Source organism: Saccopteryx bilineata, chromosome 7 (genome assembly GCF_036850765.1).
Source record: "Saccopteryx bilineata isolate mSacBil1 chromosome 7, mSacBil1_pri_phased_curated, whole genome shotgun sequence".
NCBI classification, from domain to species: domain Eukaryota; kingdom Metazoa; phylum Chordata; class Mammalia; order Chiroptera; family Emballonuridae; genus Saccopteryx; species Saccopteryx bilineata.
Genome location: NC_089496.1, coordinates 101179178 through 101196091, shown reverse-complemented (window position 1 = coordinate 101196091; position 16914 = coordinate 101179178). Strand labels below are relative to the sequence as shown.

The window sequence follows — 16914 nt, the reverse complement described above, 5'->3', positions numbered from 1 at the left end:
GTCTGTTCACAATATTCAATCATCATTTCTTACTCATTTAGGAACTGCTTGCATGAATTAGGAAATGGAGACCAGTAGGCTCCAGTGTGGCTTTCCACGTTCTCAGCACTAGAGATATGACTTAATCAAATGCAGTTAGGACACTGACATAATTTGTATTAAGAGAAGAAGCAGCTAATGCTCTCTCTCTCTTTTCAAAATAAAGAAAAAGATAGCAGGAGAAATTTAAATTTATTTTCCACTCTTCAAGACCTAGCCCAGGTTGTTCCTATTTTTTTTATTTTTATTGTTCTATATTTCATCATATGCCGTCCTGCCTAACAAATACCCAAACACCTGTACTTCTTGTATTTACTTGCTACATTGATGGTCCCCACTAATATACTGCTCACAAATATTAGGGGATATTTTATAGCTTCATATTCATTTTGAAATATCCCCTAACTTTTGTGAGCAGTATAATAAGCGGTTGAATATGTTTGAAGGCAAAAACACAATTTAAAATGCTCAGTGCGATTTATGAAAATGTCCTCTTCCATGTGATTTTCAGAGAAGTCTGACCACTCTCTTAAGTATCTGAGTGCCTAACTTGGTGTCTGGGGCATAGAAGCACACAACAGTATTTGTTGAATGTAGGCCTTCGGGTTCATACCATGGCGTGCTTCCCCCACAAAGGAGTCAAACAAGGACTCAGAAGGAGGTCCTAAACTTTCCAGATGGTGTTTGAAATAAACTGGTTTAGTGCTATAATGATAAATCAAAATTTTTTTTTTTAGAAAGTCTTCCTCCCTCATTATAGAAGTGATAAATGGTCACCACAGATTTTTTGGAAAATAAATAAATAAATGAAGAAGATAAAAATCACCCACATACTCAAATTCCAGATGTAATCACTTTTAACATTTTGGTTTATTTTCTTTTCAATTTCTCTCTCTCCACACCCCTACACCCCTTCCTTTCTTTCTCTGTCTCTGATTAGGATCATAGAATACACAGTTTTGTATTCAGCTTTTTCTTTTTTTTTTTCCCCAACTCCTCTCAGCTTTTTCATATAATATGTTTTGAATACTTTTATTTGTCATATAGTCCTTGAAAATAAAATTTTAATGAGTGTATATTTCATGTTTCTATATGTGTATGTGTGCTCCCTAAGTGTGTCTATACCCAGATACAGACACACATGTGCGCACAAGCACACACACACACACATACACACACAGAGCTAAATTTATTGCTTACTGCAGTAAGGGAGAGATATACTGGCCAGCCACAGCTCATTAAGCGGTACAGACTGATGCTTAAATATAGAGTTCCTGGGAAGTGTGAAGTTCAGGGATTGGCAGATTTTCAGGGGCAAATGTAGGTTGACATCAACTCCAGAAATGTGGTTATTCTAGTGAGATTGCTGTTGATTGGTTGGCTTTGAGAAGTGTATTTATTGGACTAACTCCATTCCTGACTGGCTGACTTTGGAACGAAAGAGACTGTCAGTTATTTGTTGGTTTGCCAAGGCATGTTCACTAGAACAAGTTGCATTGATTGATAGGAAGGATTTAAAACTAGGTACAGCCTGACCAGGGGGTGGCGCAGTGGATAGAGCTTTGAATTCAGATGTGGAGGACCCAGGTTCAAAACCCCGAGGTCGCCGGCTTGAGTGCAGGTCGTTGACTTGAGTGTGGGATCATAGACATGACCCATGGTCACTGGCTTGAGCCCAAAGGCCGCTGGCTTGAAGCCCAAGGTCACTGGCTTCAGCAAGGGTTCACTGGCTCAGCTGGACAACACCCCCCTGTCAAGGCACATATGAGGAAGCAATCAATGAACAACTAAGGAGTTGCAACGAAGAATTGATTCTTCTCATCTATCTCCCTTCCTGTCTGTCTGTCCTTATCTGTCTCTCTTTCAGACTCTTTCTCTGTCAAAAAATAAATAAAAAATAAAACTGGGTACAGTGGTAATTGTTACTGTGATTGCAGAATAATCAGCATTTCCCTAGGAAAATGTGAAATATTTATATTCTCAATACCGTAATTTATTAATCATTCTCTTACTGTGGGATAACTGGATTATTTATGAATTCCCTATCAGCAATGTTGCAGTGACCACTCTAACCAATCTTTGAGCACACCTCTGATTATTTTCTTAGGAAAGATTCCTACAAGTGGATTGTTGATTCAACAGAGAATTTTTTTTTAATTTTATGAAAGTAATACAGGGTCATTACAGAGCATTCAGGAAATATAGATGCATGAAAAGAAGATTACAATCATCCGTAAGCCACCCTCCGTCTAGTGCTTATCCTGGTCCATTTTCTGTGCTTCTGCAGATCTACACAAATAAACACAAAGAATTCTGGTGGTGCCCTGTCTCAGTTTGCTTTCTCCACCTAATTGCCATGAATAGCCTTCCTTGTCATCACATAGTCTCATTTAATGGCTGAATAATAATGTGTATTTATATCTGTATATATACAATTTATTTAACTTTTTTCTGTTGTTGGATATGCAAGTCGCCTTTTTTTGTTTGGTTTGGCTTGGTTTTGTTCATGTTTGCATGCCTATCTTCCTGCTCTTTAAAATGACTTTATTACAATTAGAATTATTATATTATTTTTAAATGCTATTTTAAGTAATGACTTATCGCACATATTTGTACCTAAATGTTTGCACGTACCTATGTTTGTAGTTTTAGGATAGATTTGTGGAATTTGAAGTTCTCGGTTGAGTAGTAGGGTGAAATTTTAAGACTTTTGGTAAATATGCTACAAAAATAGTCTTCAGAAGATTTTAAACCTTAGGCTACCACCAGTAGTCCAGGTGGGCGTTCATTTTTCTGCACCCTTTAAAGTACTTTTCTTTCAATGTGTTTTGACTCTGCCAATTGTATAGACAGACTTGATATCATATTGCTATGCTAATGTCTATTTACGTAGATTTTTTAATCAACTTTTTGTTCATAAACTATGTTCTTTTTCTCTAGGTATGGTTATATTTTCATATGTGATTGTTAAAATATTTTACGTACATATATTCACCATTGTGACATCTCAAGTATATTATTTTTTGCTTTAAATTTTATTCTTAGTGCTTTTAAAATCTCTTTTTTATGGAAAATTTCAAATTTATTGTATTCTGTATACAACACTAGGGAGACTAGTATAATGAACCTCTATGAATTTTTAGCCAGTTTACAGGTTATCATGGCCCATCTTACCTCCTCTGCTGTCTACTATAACCCCATACTCCCTCTCATACTCTGATTATTTTAAAGTTAATCCCAGACATCAAATAATTTCATCTGTTAATACTTCTATATGAATATATTTTAAAGCATAACAATACCACTGTCACCCTTCCAAAATCCTACAATAACTAACAATTCCTTAATATTAATAAATATCCAGTTAATGTACATATTTTATGTTTTTATACATATTTTACACCTCTTTATATAACTAAATATAGGCTATCTCTGGCCTAAGGAAGACAGAGTCTCGAAGTTAGGTATAGAAATTTTCACCCTAGGGAGTGTTTAGAATATGATAAATCTCCATTTTCAGCTTATGTGATATTGTCCAGAAAGCCATGCATCTAGGTTTATTCACTGTAAGAAATAACTTCCTCGGGGACATGCAGGAAAGAGCACTCCATACAGAAAGACCCTCCCCCTCGTGTGCATCATTGATTAATTCATCCGGATGTCATTTTGGCAAGGATATTAGACTGGATCTCTTGACTTTTTTTTTTTAGATCTTATTTACTGATTTTACAGAGAGAGGAGAGGAGAGAGAGTGGGAGGAGCGAGAATTACTGACTCATAGTTGCTTCACTTGAGCTGTTCATTGCTTGCTTCCTAGGCTGGGCAAAGCCAGAGTTTCAAACCAGCGCCCTGAGTGTTCCAGGCTGGCGCTCTATCCACGGCGCCACCACAGGCCAGGCTGGATCTTTGGACTCTTCTTTTCCCTTGAGAGCATCTCCCAGGTAAAGGAAGTGAGCGGATCACAAACTAACCGCTTTAAAAGTTCGTCGGTGTCGCTTGGGGTCCCAAAGAGATCTATATACGATGCAGTTGATTAATGCATCCCTTCTAACCTCTTTTAATGTGCATATTCCTCCTCTGTCTCACGTTTTCTTGTAATTTGGGGGAGGAGGGGAGAAGAATGTGATAGTCTCCAAAGATAGTCCCCATCAATTTCTTCCCTCTCTGCATGCTGCTCGTATATTAAGAGACTGAGTCTGGGCTGACTTAAGTGACTAGCTTGACCAATAGAATGTGGCATACATGTCTTCCTAAGGCTTTTGAAACAAAATCATTATAAACCTTCCACCTTCCCCCTGCCTCATGGAGCCCAACTACCCTTTGCTATGAGAAGCCCAAGCCACATAGAGCAGTGGTCCCCAACCTTTTTTGGGCCACGAACCCGTTTAATGTCAGAAAATATTTTCACAGACCAGCCTTTAGGGTGGGACGGATAAATGTATCACGTGACCGAGACAAGCGTCAAGAGTGAGTCTTAGACAGATGTAACAGGGAATCTGGTCATTTTTAAAAATAAAATATCATTCAGACTTAAATATAAATAAAATGGAAATAATGTAAGTTATTTATTCTTTCTCTGTGGACCAGTACCAAATGGCCCATGGACTGGTACTGGTCCGTGGCTCAGGGGTTGGGGATCACTGACATAGATAACTCATGTATAAGTCTCCAACAGGCCTAGCTAAGTGCCCAGGCCAAAGCCAGCATTGACTATCAGCATGTGAGCAAACTCTGTTAAATGTCCAGTCAGTTGAAAAGATCAGATGATTCTAGCCCTAGCCACCATCTGTAAATTCACAAAAGGCCCTAATTGAGAAAGACCCAGCCCAGTGCTATTACCTACAGAACCATGAAACACAATAACAAATTGTTTTATGGCAACCACATTTGAGAAAATTTACTATGTAGCTAACAGTCATGAGAACCAAGAAGCTGAGCCACCAGTCCTATAGGCTTCCCTACAATCTAAACCAGGGGTCCCCAAACTTTTTACACAGGGGGCCAGTTCACTGTCCCTCAGACCATTGGAGGGCCAGACTATAAAAAATACTATGAACAAATCCCTATGCACACTGCACATATCTTATTTTAAAGTAAAAAAACAAAATGGAAATAAATACAATATTTAAAATAAAAAACAAGTAAATTTAAATCAACAAACTGACCAGTATTTCAGTGGGAACTATGGGCCTGCTTTTGGCTAATGAGATGGTCAATGTGCTCCTCTCACTGACCACCAATGAAAGAGGTGCCCCTTCTGGAAGTGCGGAGGGGGCGGATAAATGGCCTCAGGGGGCCGCATGCGGCCCACGGCTGTAGTTTGGGGAACCCTGGTCTAAACTGTGCTGATTGTATCCCGGTAGTGTCCTTAACATGTTCCTCTGTCCCCTCTATTCCTGTACATTTCTAATTATGTCTAAAGACAAGAGTGGGTCGCATTTAAATTTTATTTTGGCATTAATATGTAATAGGTGGTTACACAGCCATGAAAAATGTGCCCTCCTCCTTTTTGACTACAGGGAGCATTGTTGCCAGGTCCTCAGTGTGCTCGTGCCGCGGCCACACTACCCAGGTGCAGAGAGCAGCAGGAACAGCAAGGCAGGCCCATTCCTGGCAGTCATGGAACTTCTCTGATGGGCAACTTCGACTCAAGGACTCGCCATTGGCCTTGTCAGACCATCTTAGAACTGCCCTGCAGTCTTAGGCTCTTTCACTCCACCTCCTTCCTTCCTGCTGTCCTTCCACCAGGGTCAGATCTATGTCACAGTCTGACGGACCTCCCAGCTTCACTCGGCTCTGCCCACACAGACATTTCCCCCACCCAATACGTTATTTGCATATCTAATCCCAGTTTGGCACGTGCCTCTTGGAGGACCTGGGCTGACAGTGCTAATGAGAGCGGTTTAAGAAAACAGTCACCCAGGAGGCAGAGAAAATGTCTTTCTCATTGATAAGTGGGACATGGGCAGTCAATATTGCAGATAGCAGCTCAGCGACTAAAGATTTCACCCGCGGTGACTTGGGAAAATGTGCTGGTAGGAGGAATAAACTTTGAAGGTGATTGATGAAGGGGACAGGGACGGTAGACTAGAAGAGCAAGGGTTCATTGACTAGGGGCACTTTCTCAGGACTTGGGATTTAACACCTCTGGAGGAAAAGCACACTGGTCTTTCCTCTCAAACCTCCCGTACAGCACTGTGACGCCATATCTGGAGGGTTTCCACACTAAGCAGTTCTGTGCCACCAGCTGGGTACCCTGCAGGTTGATTCAGTTTTGACACTCTCCTCTTGGAGTTAGCATCTGACCCCACAGGTGAAGGGCTCAGTCCCACAGGAGTGCCCCCTTCAGATGCCAACCATCCGGTGCCAGCTTGCTACTTGTACTTTGGAAAAACTGGCTATAAATCGAGGTTCCCACGACCACCTCCTTGTGTTTGATGGTTTGCTAGCATGGCTCACAGAGTTCAGGGAAACACTTATTTACATATACTGGTTTGTTACACAAATGAGGCAGCCAGATGAGGCCGTGTGGAGAGAGGGTCAGGTCGGGCAGGGCCCTGAGCACAGGAGCTCTGTCCCTGTGGAGCTGGGGTGCTCCATTCTTCTGGCTCATAGATGTGTTTGCCAACTCGGGGTGGGGGTTACAGGGCTTCATTGCGTAGCCATGATCAGTATTCTTTCAAACAGTTCACATGCATTTAATCACTGAATGCAAGTATAAGGTAAACGTGTAAAGCATTGTGTGATTGGTATTGTTGTATGAGGCTACAATGGTGGTTCCTCTTGGAAAGGAGTTGCTTTTCTGATTTTGAGGCATGCCTGGGTCTTTTGGACGGTAGTCACACAGTACAGTAACCATTGGCAATGTGCACGTATATACAAATATCTATTTAATCTTGTAAATATACCTCAAAAGGACGGTGCTGTGGAAAATGTACAGAAATGACTCAACAGTTTCGCCCGTGGAGCAAAGCTGGCAGCTCTGAGAAGCACAGGAATCCTGGCCTTTGGGTCAGACAGCTTAACGAGCATTCACATCCCATCTCCCTCTCCCCCCTTTCCTAGCTGTGTAATCTTAAGGAAATTCTTTTTTTTTTTTCTTTTGTATTTTTCTGAAGCTGGAAATGGGGAGAGACAGTCAGACAGACTCCCGCATGCGCCCGACCGGGATCCACCCGGCACGCCCACCAGGGGCGACGCTCTGCCCACCAGGGGGCGATGCTCTGCTCCTCCGGGGCATCACTCTGTTGCGACCAGAGCCACTCTAGCGCCTGGGGCAGAGGCCAAGGAGCCATCCCCAGCGCCCGGGCCATCTTTGCTCCAATGGAGCCTTGGCTGCGGGAGGGGAAGAGAGAGACAGAGAGGAAGGAGGGGGTGGGGGTGGAGAAGCAAATGGGTGCTTCTCCTATGTGCCCTGGCCGGGAATCGAACTCGGGTCCCCCACACACCAGGCCAACGCTCTACCGCTGAGCCAACCGGCCAGGGCCTTAAGGAAATTCTTTACTTCTATGATTCTTATCTGTTAAAATGGGACATGGCATCTACTCTGCAGGGTTATTAAAAAACTAAATGAGATAAAGTCTGTAACAACACCATGTGACATCCTTGTTTCTTTTCTTTCTGAGAAAACTTTAAAGCACACTTTAGAGAAATAAAAATAACAATATTAATAAGTATTTATTGAGCATCTGCTATCACAGACTACTGATACTGGAAAGGTTGGGTGACCTTTGGTGAGTTTTGTAACTTCTTTGTGTTGCAGTGTCCCTGTCTGTACAGTGGGAATAATGATAATAACAGCCTCAGAGAGTTCTTGGGAAAACTAACTTCTGTGACGTGCTTAGAATAAGGCCACTCTTTCATAAGCTCTTACTAAGTGCTGGCTGCTCCTCCTGTTTTGTTGTTGTTGTTATTTGATCAAGACACTACACTGACCAGTAGATGAGAGATTATGATGATGTATCCCACATCCATCAAGAAAAGTGTGATCTTCAAGAAAAAGTGTGGTCTTCCACCTGAGAAGCCCCTCCATTGGAATCATGTCCACGCCATCCTTCTATGATGCTAGGAAGGTTTTCTTTGACAACCAATCATGACAGGCACGCTAGCAGAATAAATAAAGCCCTGAGATACCTCATGGAGCATGAAAGCCTGGGCTTTCTCTGCGCTCTCTTTGCCACAAATTATATTCAGGCCCTAGTTTAGGGAATGTCTGGGTCTTGCAATATCCGCAGCTCCAGGAGAGAAAAATGAGGGAGGATTATTCCTGAAGAGACTTCCGAAGGCACATCAATACAATTAGTGTAAAGGCAACAAAAGCGGACTAATTAAGTGTCATGAAATGTGTGGGGGATATGACAGAAGTAAGTCGTGATTGTGTCTCAGATAAGATTCCAGCACGGCTGCTTAATTCTACCTTGGCTTTGTTGGCATAAAATTTTTCAGTGTCAAAGAGCTGGCACATCAACACCCAACATCATTAATTAGTATTGACTAAGTGTCCAGAGTCCGTTGGGTGCTGCAGAGGAAAAGCAGTTCCTAGCCTTAAGATGAAAAGAGGACAGAGAGAAAAAGGTCGCTGTGTTCTCGTGTGCTTTTCCCCCAGGAAGGGGAGCAGTATGGGAGCCATACTGCTGGATTTATTTAGGGGCATTCCTATGGGGGGATGGAAATAATCACCAAAATGATGATACCTGCAGCTAACATTTATTGAGCACTCATCATGCGTCAGGCACTGTCCTCGTGCTTTACACATACTGGGTCATTTACTACAGCTGATTAACCGTCATTCCCTAACGAATGGGACTAACTGACTAAGCGCTTGGGAAACCTCTGGCACTGCGCTGTGTTCTTTTATACACACTCTCATTAAATCTTTAAACGGTCATTTTTATCAGCTGAAGAAAAACAAGTTCAGAGAATATACGTTATTTTATTTGCTGAGGTCTCAGCACTAATAAATTGCAGACAAGAGGTTCCAACTCAATTTAGCTCAATCCCCAAAAGTCATGGGGGTTTTTTTTGTTTGTTTTTTACTATATTCCATTCTTCTGATAACATCATAGAACATGCCTCCACGTTGAAATAGTAGACACCTTCCGTGGACATTAGCTTTTTGTCCAGAGAACGTCTCCTTCCTCCTGGGAAGGGGCTACCATCTTCATTCAGATCCTACCTCATCAGACCGTGAACCTGCCGTAAACCAGCTTTGTTCTTAAGCTACTTCAAGTTGAGTTCCTAACACTTGCATCCTAATGTATCCCTGTTCAACCACCGCTGCAATTTTAAAGATGGGGCAGGGTGTTCACTCCTTCTTGGCATATCACAGAGTGATGGACGTATTCCTGTGCGCATGATGCGGCTGTTATCCGATGGACCTTTGTCTGCACAGGATGGAAACCAGTCTCCTTAATCTCCTGTTACACCTTTTCTGAGGGAAGCGTGATTTGACATGCAGTGTAAGAAAATCTATTCTGCGGTATGTTAAGCCTGGATGGAATATTGTATTTATTTTTATTCAGTACAGATGCCTTATCTTTTTTACTTTCAAGTAGAGGCATCATCAAAGTTGTTTATAGTAAATCATTGAGTAGGGAGAGGAGGTTCTCAAAAAAAACATGATGTCCTTGAAGTCAAGGAGTTACACTGTAGATAAGAGGATAGATGGGTAGGTACAAAAAGGAGAAGCAACACAATTGGCAGAGCCGCTCTACATCTTAGCTATTATCGGTTGCTTGTGTTTCAAGAGTTCCTTGGAAAATTGACCTCTGTAAAACTTGGAATATTTTCCCATAGGAAGAATGTTATACAAGGTCCTGCTATTCCAGGTGTCATCTTCCAAAACCCTTTAACTCTGTAATATCACAGAATGGTCCAAAGCCTTCAACATCCAAGGCCCACGCCAGTCCGGCCCCTGCTCTCCTTGTCAATCTCCCAGTTCCCCTCCTTACCTCATCCACTGATGATCTCTCCCCAGCCTTTCTTCAGTGCCTCCCATGCTCCAGTCTGTCACAAGTCATTCACACTACCCAGTCTTTCTCCCAGACTGCTGTTTCCTGCCCTCTCTCCGCCTTGCACCCTCACTAAACCTCAGTCATCCTCTGGGTCCAGCTTAAATATGACTTGCCCAGGAGGTGTTTTCCGGCACACAGACCAAATCTTTCCTCCGAGTTCCAGTACAGCATCTGCCGGCCTGTTCTTTCTAGTCCTTACTGCACCAGTGGGGAATTATTTCTTCTGTCTCCTCTCTGTGAGCCTGTGTTCTCCACTGTAGGCTGGAGTATACACCATGTGGGCTGTCATGAGCACAGAAGGAAATAATGCAAGCCAAGGGCGTGGCGCGGAGTAGGTTCTCCAACCACACGTGCTCCTGTCCCGTGCACAGAACGGAAGTGCTCGGGGCATGGGTTCTGCCTTGTCCATCGTTTAGGGGTGCCTGCCTGAGGTTGCTACTGAAGTTTCTCTGGCTCCCGGGAGGTGATGAGCAGTTGCTGCCCAGCTGGACTGCTGGGAAAAAGCCCACGAGCATCTCTACTGTTCACGGGTGAGCTGGCATGTGCACGCAGCGGTGCACGGTGCTGATTCGGGTCAGCAAGCCCTCGCTCGCTGCTCATGTGCAGCGCAAACAGGAAGCGCCGCAGGCAGCATCTTGAAACGAAAGCCATTACAAACAGATAAGCAAAGCATAAGTACGCATACCACACACACACACACACACACACACACACACACACAAGTACGACGTAATGACTAGGTGTGACTGTCTTGGAAGTGGATTGGCCATTACAATCAATCTACTGATAAACCATGTCATGTTTGGTTTTTCCACCGGAGAGGGAGAGGGGGTCTGCATGTGTGTGTCTGTGTATGTGTCGGTCTGCTGAGTTCCTGTGTGTGCACGTGTGCGTGTGTGTCTAGCAGAGCTCTGAGATGCCCCAGAATGGTCATTTTGGCAGCTCTGCGGGGCTAGCCATCCTTGAAATGGACAGCTCTCCCTCACTCTTCCTGCTGAGATTCTGCAGATGACAAGACGCTGTCAGACTGAATTAGTGACTCTGTAAACGCAGTTTCCATGGCTCAATGACTGGAACAAAAAATCTCTGAACTTTCTTACATCCTGGCCGGCTTTTCTAAAATATTTATGACTGGGAGGCAATGTGGTATAAGCCCAGGGATTTGGAGATCTGGGTCAGAGACCTGGGAGGAAGCTACCATGGGCCCAGCCGGGTAATCTGGGGTGTTTTTCCTCATGTCCCTTGGTCTCCTCCCTTTATCTGCAAAAATTAGCTTCGAAAGCCCTGTGTACCTCATAGGGTGATGGCAAGGAGCCACGACATAATCAGAGTCTCAGCCCAGGAAGAATGACAGGCAAACAACCAGGATTGTTTTTCAAATATCGTTCCAGTTTCTCCCCCTTCCCCTCGAAGGCTTTGGAGAGCTCTCTAAGAGTCTGTGACCTAGTAATCAACTCATATTTATTTGAGGGGAGGCTTCTGTAAATCAAAGGCATAGGATGGGACTCAGCCACGGAAAGCATTTCCGCTCCCTGGGAAAACGAATTTCAGGCCCAGGAAGGGGAGCTGGGAGGCTGGGAAGGCTTTGAGGACCGCTCCCCTCACGAGCTGCCCACGCTGGTTCAATCACAATGACGGTCTGGAGGCTCCAAGCCACCCTCGAGCCCGTCGGGAATGTCCGGCAGGTCAGCGGTCTGCAGTTGTTTCCAGGGACTTCCGCTATTTATATACTTGCAAGTCCCCCCTGCTCTCTGTAAGGATGGTACTTCCATATCATAATTGACACGACCTTGTACAGAAATCAAGTCCCTGTTGCAGCTACTGCAAAGAAGGGAAGATGGATTGGCAGGGAAACATATGAGCAAAAGAAGCCTTTGTGTCGTCTCTGGAGCAGAGCCTTTTCTGGTGCTTCCCGAATGCCTGGGGGGGGGGGGAGGCAGAGAAACCGAGAGACAGAGGGAAATAGAGAAGCATCAACTCATTGTTCCACTTAGCTGTTCCATTCAGTTGTGTGCACTCATTAATTGCTTCCGGTTCACGACCTGATGGGGTTCAAACCCATGACCTGTAGTGCGCCAGGACAAGGTGTTCTCCACTGAGCCACCCACCCAGGCAAATATCTGTGCTGTGAACAAGCCCCTCAGGTGACTCAGTAGCCCAGTGAGGCCCCAGAAGCAATGGGAGCTTTTGCTCGGATGGTCAGTGCTCAAAGGGCCCTTGGCTATTGCTTGGTGCCATCCAGGGCTGGACCGGCAGGGGTCCGGGGTGACTGGCCATTTGGCCTCCTGAGAGCCAGTGTTCTTTAAGTACGTCTTGTATTCCACACCCATGTCGAGGACAAATGCCTCGTGTTAAGTGGGGACTTGCCTCCGCCATCTGCTCTTGGCCCAAACCTGCAAACTTTGTCGGCAGAGGTCTACTGTATGACTCCATGTATAGGAACAGCCAGAATAGACAGATCAGTAAGGACAGGGTGCGGATTTATGGCTGGGTGTTGGAGTGGGGGGACTGAGGATGACCGCTCAGGGGATTGGGATTTCTTCTCAGGGCCATGAAACTGCTCTAACATTGATTGTGGGGGTAGTGACACAACTGGACAGACTGAAAGCCAGGAATTTGCACACTTTAAGTATGTGAATGGTATGGGATGTGAATTCTATCTTAAGAAAACTGTTTTTTAAAACCAACCAAGCTTTACTTTGAAAAACCAAAAGCCTGCAGTGAACCATGCCCGCAGCTCCTTATAAGGGCAGCTGAGCAAGCATCTGTAGATACGGGGGGAGGGGGACCCCTTCCCAGAGATTCAGTACATCTCATGTGGGGCCCGATATCTGTATTTCAGACAAGTGCCTCTGGTGATTCTGATGGAGAGAATAGACACACATATCTGGGAGCCACTATAAAATGGTCTACTATTTCAGAGATGATTTTTCCTCTGTCACTACCTTTCTAGAAAATATTAATGCCCAAGTGTGTGTGTGTTTGTGTGTGTGTGTGTGTGTTAGCATTCCATATGGATTTATTTGCCAATACTTTAGTCTAGCTCTGGTATAACTGTGTTTTATTTTATTTTTTTTATTTTTATTTTTATTTATTTATTTATTTTTGTATTTTTCTGAAGTTGGAAACGGGGAGGCAGTCAGACAGACTCCCGCATGCGCCCCACCGGGATCCACCCGGCATGCCCACCAGGAGCGATGCTCTGCCCATCTGGGGCGTTGCTCTGTTGCGACCAGAGCCATTCTAGCGCCTGAGGCAGAGGCCACAGAGCCATCCTCAGCGCCTGGGCCAACTTTGCTCCAATGGAGCCTTGGCTGCGGGAGGGGAAGAGAGAGACAGAGAGGAGGAGAGGGGGAGGAGTGGAGAAGCAGATGGGCGCTTCTTTTGTGTGCCCTGGCTGGGAATCAAACCCGGGACTCCTGCACGCCAGGCCGACGCTCTACCACTGAGCCAACCAGCCAGGGCTATAACTGCGTTTTATAGGTGAGATCAGTTCCCTTCTCTAACCTGATTTTGGGGGGTTACCTAAGTCAGGTCTCAAGGGGAACAAGGTTAACGGGGGATTAAAGGCTTTGCTGGGTTTCTTGAAGACACTTTAATGACCAGTTTTATGAGAATTCTTTGGTTGTCTGATCCTACAGTAAGACCAGGTCATTATATAGTCATGAGCTTCATAAGATTTCCTGGCATTGTGGAAACAGTGCAGGCTTCAGCTGCCTGAGTTCAAATTCAGGTTTACCTTTAATAACTGTTACTTTACCTCTCAGACTCTAGATGTGGAATATTGGTACCCTGGTCATGGAATGATATGAAATAATAGAGAACCTGGCACATACTAGCTGCTCTGTAAAAAGTACCAAATATTCCTGCTATTGAACTTCTCATTCACGCATATTATGTTGCCTTATTTGGAGTCTGAGCTCTTTTAAGAATAGTCCTTGGATTCCTGCACAGCCATGAACACAGTGTCTCACACAGAAAAGCCCACAGAGTGGGGGATTGTGGAGGACACCCATGTGCCACCTGCTAAGGCTCCCCCCTTTCCCAGGAGTTCTCCTGACTCCCTATCCATCCACACGGTTATAGAAGTGGGCTCCCAACAGCTTCTATAACAGTGTGACCTCACCCCCAATCCCCCTCTTCTCAGCCATCACTGTTTGGACTGAATGAGGACACCCAACCCAATGAGTTGGCCAATGAGTACCTTCCCTTGGGAACTTGTAATTGGGTCCAAGGGGTCCAGCCTGTGTCTCCGGGCCTCTTTGAAAGAAGATGCAAATCTAACGACAGTATGTAGCTATTTTCTAGTAGAAGCATAAAAACAAGGTCTGCGGTGAGGTGCAGGCATAAAACAGACACTCTTGTGTTTCACTGTAGTTGTATGATTTGAAGTGCACTCATGCGTGATTCTAGGCTGCCATGGATAATGCTTCTCAAGAATACTGTAAAGCATTACAAAAAATGTGCATATCATATTAAAGTAAAATGGATAAAACAAAATCATGTAGACCTCACAGATTTAAGAAATATATGCATATGCATAAAATACTGAAAATACATAAAAAATATCAGTGGCAATGCAGGGGTTGTGGATGATTTATTTTATTTTTCAATACTGTCTGAGTTTTCAAGAAAAGTCTATATGCAGGGGTGAAAGGGCCATAGTAAATTTTCTTCCCCCTTCTCTTTAAAAAAGGTAAGCTCTTCTGGTCTTAATGTTCTCAAAATTCTAACTATTTTGATATCTGATAAGCATATTTGCACTTGGCTGTTAATAACTTGTTAATGGGCTTCCAGCGAGGGGCAAAATGACTTCATGCAGAAATTGTCTCCACTTTTGGTCCCTTCCAGAGCTAAGCTAAGCAGGTCTACTTTTAAGGCAGTTATCGACGCTGATTTCCCAATTTGCAGAAGAAAACATCATGAATAGAAATTGCTAATATTAAATTTATTTCTCCATAATTTTTCCCTTGACGTATGCTACCAATATTTCAACTAGAATCTTGTAGAGTGACATCAGAATTAATGGAGAGCTTTACTAATATGCAAATCCCACTGTTCCATCTTCTAGAGATTCTGATTTAATTGGTCTTTTGTGGGTTCTGGACAGCGATAGTTTTATTAGCTTTTTAAATGATTCCCATCTTCGGCCAGGATTGAGAATCACTTACCTAGCATATCTGATTAAACATAAAATTCTGTATTCAGCTATTTTCTTATTGAAATCTTGGTATACCCATATTTCTTAGGCCTTCAGAAGGAGCTTCGGGATTTCCAAATGCCCTTCTAATGGGATGAATTTGGAAACTCAATTTGGAGCTCACTCACCTCCTGGAGGTAAAGAGACTGTTTGAAGACATCGCCCTCTAGTGGCAACACTTGGAAATTGCTTGGCCAGGCCTTGGTTCACCCTTCCCATTGATTGTTTCTCTACAAAGTGGACCAAAGGCTCTCTGACCCTCACTTGGCAGAGCCGCCCAGGAAGTCGCGTCCCTTTCAGCCAATGACTGGCTGGGAGTGGGCCTGCCCTTTGAAAGCGCCTCTGTGCTAGCCCCTTCCTGACATGTTTGCCCCTTCCTGGCCTGTTAGCAATGGACTTGGAACCATCAACGTGGGACGAAGTTTGCAGACTCGTTTTTAATTGTCAGGTGTAACAGTTGACGCTGCAGACCTGAGCTTATTGACCTGAGCTAGAATTACTCCTGTAACTTTATAGAGGGGAAAAATCATGGGGGGGGGGGGATAAATATTTAGCAAAACAAACTCTTAAGATTCAGTCTAGCCCTGGCTGGATAGCTCGTCTGGTTAGAGTATCCTCTCGAGACACAGAGGTTGGAGGTTGCTGATTCGATCCTGGTCAGGGCACACACATACTTGTTCCTGTCTCTCTCCCTTCCTCCCTTTCCTTTCCTCTCTCTCTAAAATCAACCAAAAAATTAAAAAAAATTCAGTCTAGCTTTTTCCCTTGTGTGGGGGCAGAAGCCCAAGGTAGGTGGGGTGGGCTGTGGAGAGTGGCCGCGGAGGGAGGAAATGTCACCAGGGGGGACAGGGACAATGGGCCATGTTGTAGACCCAGGTCCTGAAACCCATGTGCGGGGAGAGACTAAATCCTCTGGACACCTGGGAGGTGTCCAAACAGCTCCTGCGAAGCCAGTTCCCACCAGTCATGACTCAGTCAGTCTATGAATCAAGCGGATTTTAAGAAGCAGTTAGAGGGGTCCATGATTGGTCCGGTGCCTACTTGGTTCCAGGCGTGGTGCTACAACATTATTCCCCCATTAAGTCCTTACAGCAACCCTCTGAGGTGGACTGTACCATCCCCGTTTTACAGATGAGAAAACTGAGGCTCAGGGAGGTGGTGGGAGGTGCCGGAAGCCTCATAGCTGGGCAGTGATGGTGCCTAGACTGCGATACCAGGTCGGGTTGCTGCAAGGAGCTGGTCACAGGAACAAGTGAAATCCTTAATTACAAGGCCCAGTGCCAAGTGTCAGAGCAGGACCAGGGTAAATGGACATTGAAGACTTTCTGGTCTTCTTGAGGACAGGCTTGGTCCCAGAGCCTGGAATGGTGCAAAGCCTATGCTGGTGGTGAGGAAGAGGCCGGGGAAGAGGTGGGGAGGGGGGAGGGGGGAGCAGAGAGTAGACAGAGGAAGAGGAGGCAGGACTGGAAACCAGGCGGAGGGCTGCAGAACCGCGATGGGAGGCAGGAGTGAAGCGGTGAGGATAGGGGACAGTCGTCTCCTCTGCGTCCTCCTGCAGTCCTTTCATCTCAAGCTCCGTTCTTCTGGATCTTTCCACGTTCTTCTCTTACTTCCCCTCCATCCTTGCCTTCCTGTTTCTTCTCTTCCCTGTTAGAAGATGAC

General features: G+C 44.6%; 1 long non-coding RNA gene across 1 annotated transcript in view; it reads left to right on the top strand.

Annotated features, from left to right (window-relative positions):
• LOC136310125 (uncharacterized) overlaps positions 1-5737 on the top strand; it is a 54904-nt gene extending 49167 nt beyond the window's left edge. Inside the window, exons 3-4 of the long non-coding RNA XR_010726512.1 lie at positions 3857-3980; positions 5559-5737. This is a non-coding gene — a long non-coding RNA (uncharacterized lncRNA). The remainder of the gene's footprint in view (positions 1-3856; positions 3981-5558) is intronic.
• Positions 5738-16914: the final 11177 nt, after the last annotated feature.